Source organism: Mchenga conophoros, linkage group LG13, assembly GCF_057382185.1.
Source record: "Mchenga conophoros isolate Kocher_MC1m ecotype Shallow Benthic linkage group LG13, M_conophoros_male_GT1.1, whole genome shotgun sequence".
Taxonomy (NCBI): Eukaryota; Metazoa; Chordata; class Actinopteri; order Cichliformes; family Cichlidae; genus Mchenga; species Mchenga conophoros.
Genome location: NC_140538.1, coordinates 24,409,960 through 24,417,312, shown reverse-complemented (window position 1 = coordinate 24,417,312; position 7,353 = coordinate 24,409,960).

Below are 7,353 nucleotides of genomic sequence, written 5' to 3'. Positions count from 1 at the left end.
GTTGTCTCCCAATGTTGCAATACTCCCCCCACCCACTGTGGGAAGAAAGGTTGCTCCTGTTTAAGATGGATTTCCTGAATCAAACGCCCTGCTGATGTTATCCCCGGTTTTCTCTAATCTCCACATCACCCTTACCAGATAAAATTGGTACTAATAAAATTGTGTATGAGCAAGACTGTGGGCTTGGAGGATCGTTAAACCCCTTCCATTTTATTGAACTCATGATCTGAACTACTAGTTACAAGTCTAATTCGAAGATACTTATTTTAAGTTCCTATTTGGAGTGAAAATAGACAAAAAAACAGAATGATTTAGGACTTAGCAGCCTTTTCATTGACAAGTCGCTGCCACAGGAGGATGTAGCGTCGCCAGTTTCTCGATAAGATCCATCACTGGCTTGTGAAGATGCAGAATTCAGGCTTCAAATTGGGACTAACCAATTGCTGACATCATCCCTTGTACATGGTTCTTCTGGACACCTGAAAAAGATGTCCTTAGCTCTTACGTTAGTCCTTCTGTTATAACACTCTGCTGTTGTCCTCATGAGATCTCTATGAACAGTAATCATTACATTTTTTACTGTAAACTTTGTTATTGTTTTGATCAGATTGAAAAAAGGTTCACTTGCACAACCAAAATGCTGATAATGCTGCCTTTTCCTTTATCAGCTGGCAAATGTGTCGTTTTTTTAAATTCATTTGGATCAGCAGTCAAACTACCTCCATGGGAATTAATCAAAACCTTCTCGGAGGAGACAAGCGTCAATGAATCAGTCACTCTGGTCCTTCCAAGCACACAAGGACACACAAGGACATCTCCAATTCTTTCACTGGAGAGCAGTTCACTGTTCTGCATGCAGTGATAAACGTGAGACTGTGCTTTTGCTGTGAATGGAGAAATGACTGAGAGTCTTTTTTTTTTGGAGTTGCTTTCTTTATGTCGCTGCTTGTTAGCAGAATATGTTTGGAATGTTGATTTCATTATGTCCAAATAATGTTTTTCACATGAAACACATTATTTCTCCCTTTTACTCCTCTGTACTGTTGGCACTGTGGCTCATACCTTTTAGATTAGTTACTTGCATTGTCTCCAGTCAAAGATACGAGGCTTTTCTCCGCACTTCTGCTGTGAAGCCGCATGAGATTTTTAAGATATTTCGCAACACCACTGACAGCTCTGGCACTGCCGGCGCAAGACTTTTTTGATTGCAATTCTTTTATCATTCAGTTGGTATTTTACACCATATTGCTACTGCTTTTGAGTTCTTATCAAAACAGGACATGGTAATGTTTAATAACTGGCTCTTTTGTGATTTGGCTGCTAACAAGTCTCAGGGGCTCAAAGTGGCTGGAAGATTGTTGAAGAGCAGGCAGAAATCACCTCACTACAGGACAATGGAATTTGACAGAGGCCGCCTGTGACAGCTTTGATAACTCAAGGCTTGTGGTGATTGCCCAGGTGTGTCGAGGTAAGAAAGCAACTTGACTAGGAAGCAGTATTATTTCATTCTTGACTTTCATTTTGACCTTTTTTTTGTGCCAAAAGGCATACCTATTCTAATTAAAAATATCTCTCTCTTATTTATTTATTTATTTATTTTACTCAATCTTTAGGTGCATGCCCTAGTAAAATAGTAATGGCTGTATTAATATAGCTTGCTAGTACAAAGAGTTGCTCCTTGTGATGAAATTCTAAGACAATTCTTAGAAGTATGAAGTTATTTAGCAATTTTCCCTTTCATATTAGACTAAATCAGAGATATTATAATAGAGAAATGAATCCTGAATTGAGAACTACAGAAGCAAGGATGATGGTAAAATATACCTCCTAGGGATAAAAGTGTTTTTTAAAAACTAATTTTGCAACAATGTCACAGTTTCCTTAATTATTATTTTTGGCCTTTTTCAGCATTATTTTGATAGAAACAGTGAAAAAAGGATAGGAAAGCAGGGGCAGACATGCAGCAAAGGGCCGCGGGTTAGATTTGAACGCGGGCCGGCCACTCTCAGCCATGTGGCATGTGGTCGCTAGCTCAAAGCACTGAGCTAAACCAGCAAGCCACACTTTCCTTATTTTATAAAAATTCAGTTTGATATTAATTTAGAGTTAGTTAAGTACATTTAGATAGCGCTTCAAAATAACTGGCCAAACAAACTCCCAGAGGCATTTCATTATGGCTGCCCAGTGGCATGACTTCCTTCTACAGGCCAAAGGTGAAAAACTCTGTTAAGGAATTTTAAGAGAATTTCGTGGATATTGCAGGAAAACAAAGAAATGGCAGAATCATTCTCTGATGCTGAATGACAGCGAGTTAATGAGACACAATGGATTAGCTCGTGCACAGATAATGTTTGCAGTTGATCCCATTAGACATGAGCCAGTGTAACATCACCAGAAATGAGATACAAGGTATCTGGCTACTGGAGAAACGCAGCGGTGCTGCAGCGATGACTTTCGTCTGTCAGAACCTTTCGTCTGCAGAGTGATCACATGATACTCTGACATGGCTCGTCTCATCAGGAAAGGTAACAAAAGCTAAGCCAAGTATCAAGTACCGAAAAGATCACATATGAGGAAGAACATCTATCTACAAATGAATATCCAGTCATTTTTAAAATATTTCCAATTTACTTCCAATTGATTGGACAGATGTGTTCATTACATCCATCCATCCATTCGCTTCCGCTTTTCAGGGTCGCGGGGGGCGCTGGAGCCTATCCCAGCTGTCATAGGGCGAGAGGCGGGGTACACCCTGGACAGGTCGCCAGTCTGTGGCGGGGAGAACATGCAAACTCCACACAGAAAGATGGTGGAATTGAACTCAGGACCTTCTTGCTGTGCGGCAACAGTGCTAACCACCATGCCACCGTGCTGCCTGTTCATTACATATAATTAGTAATCATTATGTCATATGTGTGCCTGTGGTTTTGCTCTGGGTGCTCTGTTTCCCTCCCACAGTCCAAAAATGTGTACGCCAGGTTAACTGGTGACAGTGTCATGGACAGGAAACTGGTCCAGGATGTACCTTGCCTCTTGACTAATGGCAACTGTGACTAACCTAAGACATAAATGCAAATTATCTTATGTAATAGCCTTTTACACTGTGCGTCCTGTTGATTTAAACAGACGGCGGGTCTGGGCCCAGCGCTGGAAAATAGCTGCTGGGCAGGATAGCTGTGTCTGCATTGGCTTACTTCGCACCCCTTACCCACCCCTGTTGCTTGTGACGTGCTTCATGATGTTGTGATGTGAACATTTATGTGCTCTTTGTGCAGAGGGTTTTTTTTGTTTTCTGTTCTCATGCTGTCCTCCCATAGGAGCCCAGCATGAGTAGAGGTCTCTTCCCCACTCTTAGTGTGTTATAACAATGTCCTCCTCTGCAGCTAGCTGATCGACCAACAACAAGGCAAGCACGGGTACCCCACAGTCCAGTTGCAACACATATTTTTGACACTGTCCCTGAAGGGCAGTCCAAAGCTGTCAGGGGACTGCCAACAAACTACCATCGCTGGGCCGTAATTTCTCTTTGAGCAGGAAATATACACTGGCGTACTGCACAGCCTCGCTTTTATGGACATCTGAGTTGTTGTCCATAAAAGCAAGGCTGTGTTAACAAGCATTGCACTGTTCATGCATTAATTACACTGCAGTTTGTGGTGTCCTTTCAAGCAATAAAATAAGTTAAGTTGTGCTGCAGACAAAACTCTACAGCACTCCATGTGATTTCTTTTTCATTAACATCACTTGGGCTACAATCCAAAGTATTCTCAAACAACAGATGATTTCGAGGGATAAGCTCTTCACCTTTGATTTTTGTTGAGTAACTGTGTCTTTTTATGTAGTGTTAGATCCAGACTAGTCCATGAAATTTTAGGCTGCGTGGTGCCTGGAACAGCTGAGACTGATTCATGCAAGCATGTGGTCAGGAGCATGATCTGAGGAGCTTGATTTGATTTTACTTTGTTCAAACGGCATACTCCACTATTTAAAACAGAATCTTAGATCGTGATCATTTAATTGTGCAAAGCCAAATTCACGATTAAGACTAAAATTTGATTAAATGGGCAACCCTGTCACAGGCTCGTGAAAGCTGTTGGCTAACAATTAAGACTGTATATAAATGACAGATGTTAAGTAAAGTCAGTGTGTTAAACCTAATTATTTTTACTCTCCAGAGGCGGAGACTCTTCTGACTCTTCTTTTTCTGAGACTTCCCTTAGGAAGTGCTCAGGAACTTTTACTCGTGCACCATAGAGAGCATCCTGACGGGAAACATCTTAACCTGGTTCGGGAACAGCACCATGCAGGACAGACGAGCTCTACAGAGGGTTGTGCGGTCAGCTGAGCGCACCATCCGCTCCGAGCTCCCTGACCTGCACTCAATCTACAGCAGGCGGTGCTGGACCAAGGCCAGGAAGATCGTGAAGGACCTCAGCCATCCCAACAACAGACTGTTCTCTCTGCTGAGGTCAGGAAAGCGATTCCGCTCCCTGAAGACCAACACAGAGAGACTGAGGAGGAGCTTCTTCCCGCAGGCGATACGGTCTCTCAATCACACCACCACACAGCACACAGCACTGACCCACACATATGGTTCTTACACACACACTGGACATTCTGGACTTTGTTTTCACTTCATCACTTAAATCACTTTAAGCATATTTGCACTGCAGAAGACATAATGTGGATTGCACAACACTGGTCACTATATTCTTCATTTCCAGTTAATACTTGTACAGCTACTGTTATTGTGTATATATATATTTATTGTGTGGATGCTTTAAGCATCCACACTATTGAGTTCCTCTTGGGACTTCCGTACACTTTTTGGCACTTAACTACTTCCACAATTTTCAGTCGATTTTCACCGTTCAAATTTTAAACTATTCTGCTATTTCTGCTAATGTGTGCTATGTCTTTTGGTATTTTTCACTATTATACTTTTTAAAATATTAAGCTTAATTTGTCCCATTGAAATGAATGGGAAACTTCTGCAATTCTGCTAAAATTTGCTTGTTTTCGAAACTTAACTACTTCCTCATATTTTCACGTAGAACAAGCATTCAAACTTTAAAATGTTCTCAAATTATTGGGCTATTCAGGTATAAATCAGCTTTTTCAAATCTTTTACTGTTTTACTTTTATGCCTCTTAAAGTTTTCAGTTGCAAAATTGTAATTTTTCACAAAATACATGCGTTGTTATGGTTGCTATGCACTTGGCTTCCAGTGTGCCACTGAAGGTTTTGCAGTCTTCTCTTCATGTCCGAACAACTTCTTGCTACTTGCTCAATTTTCACTCAACTTCCACAAATTATACATCAAAACGTAGGTATTTTTGCTGGCTTTCCGAAAATGTCACTATCATTGTTGTGGGATTTATAGAATTTTGGCAAATCTCCTCAGACCAACACAAAGTCGCAAAACTCTCCATAGAAAGTCAATGGAGAGCTTGTTCAAAATCACCGCTTGATTTCTGTAATGAGAGGCATATTCCAATCGTCATATCTCCTTAACGAAGCAAAGTTAAGACATAAGGCTTGTCCCAGTATATCTTCAGACACTCCTGACGCTCACAATTCAAGAATTTTTTTCTCACCTATTGCCGTTCTGAAATGAGTTAGACTTGTTTGAGAGTAGGAAATTTGTCCTTCGCTCAGATTTCTTCAGATTTCAAACTGTGGAAATGAACCACTTTTTTCTCTCGTCATATCTTTTTAATGGATTTCCACAGAGACCTGAAAATTTCCATGATTGTTCACCAAAGCCTGCTGTCTCTTACGGTGAAAGAATGATATCGATACTCCAAATAGATTTAGAGTTAGAAAGCGTTGTTTGAGGGCAAGTCAAGGCAGTTTTTGCTTTGCTCTACTCAGTTATGGTGCATTAGAAGTCAAATATCTTTAATAATTCATATTTTAATGATAAATTGTCAACACTTTAAGATTCCCCCATCTCTTCTGAACAAAACGGTGTAAGAATGACCGTTCTAGCCCCTACGGTTAGGAAATTATGGTCATTTGTTTGAGGGGAGTCGTCATTACGAGAAATAGACTGCAAAAATCCTGTGTCTCTTTGTGCTGCGTGCACCTGTTTTGGCGGGAAAAAGTGCACAGGCTCTCTGATTGGTGGATTCAAATTGAGCAGCTCCCAGGCTGCTTGACTGAGCATGAAACTTGCTTCTCTCTCCCTGTGTGTGTGTGTGTGTGTGTGTGTGTGTGTGTGTGTGTGTGTGTGTGTGTGTGTGTGTGTGTGTGTGTGTGTGACAGAGAGAGAGAGAAAGCCTTTTTATGGGATGATCTCATTGTAAGATTCAAATTCAATATATTTAGACTGGTTGACTGAATTGGATCTTGTGTGTGTGTGTGTGTGTGTGTGTGTGTGTGTGTGTGTGTGTGTGTGTGTGTGAGTGTGAGAGAGAGAGAGAGAGAGAGAGAGAGAGAGAGAGAGAGAGAGACCCTCTTTAGGGCAGCATCTCATTGTTGGAAAAAATATAATATATTCAGACTGGTTGACTGGCATAGACCCTCTGTGTGTGTCTCTCTCTCTGTGCATTTGTGTATACATATTTGATTTTGTGTGTATCTGTTGGCTGTTCCTTCTTGTTTTTTAAATTTATTTTTATTTCTTTATTTTTTTTTCCACAGGTGAATAACAATTAGTTTTTTGTTTTGTTTTTTTTTTTTTTTTATAAATGACATCAGAAACAGCAGTATGCGACATTACGTGATGGCAGAGCTTCAGTTCATCCTTTGTCATTTTTTTTTTTTTTTTTTTTTTTTTTTTTAATAAATAGGACAGGGGGAATGAATGAGAGAGAGAGGGGGAGAGAAAGAAAGAAAACCCAAGGGGAGAAGAGACGGTGAGAAGGGGGGGGAAGAGAGACAAAAAAAAAAAAAAAAAAAAAACTCCTGGGTCACCTGTATGGAGAAAAAACAAACAAACAAACAAACAAACAAACAGAGGAGACAGCAAACAACAAAGAGCAACATAATAATAGAGAAAACAAAGCACCATCACAATAAACTAGCTAGTCATAGATATCAGTATTTACTAAGTAATAAACGATATTGTGCAGCACGCAAGATAGACAGCGCACAGTGTGCTTTGAGGCAGCAGCCAAGAAAGCTTTAGTCCGCGTCTGTGAATACCCATGTGTGCATACCTGTGTGGATCAGCATGCTTGCATTCCAAAGGTTTCTCCATGTAATGATCTGCTAGGGAGTGTGGGGGGGCCACAGCCCCGTCCTCCAGGGTGTGAAACGGGTATGGAGGAGATCAAAACTCCAGACATCCAGAGGCCCCCAGAACACAAGAGACCATGGAAGACCAACAGAGGGGCAGCCGCGCCACTG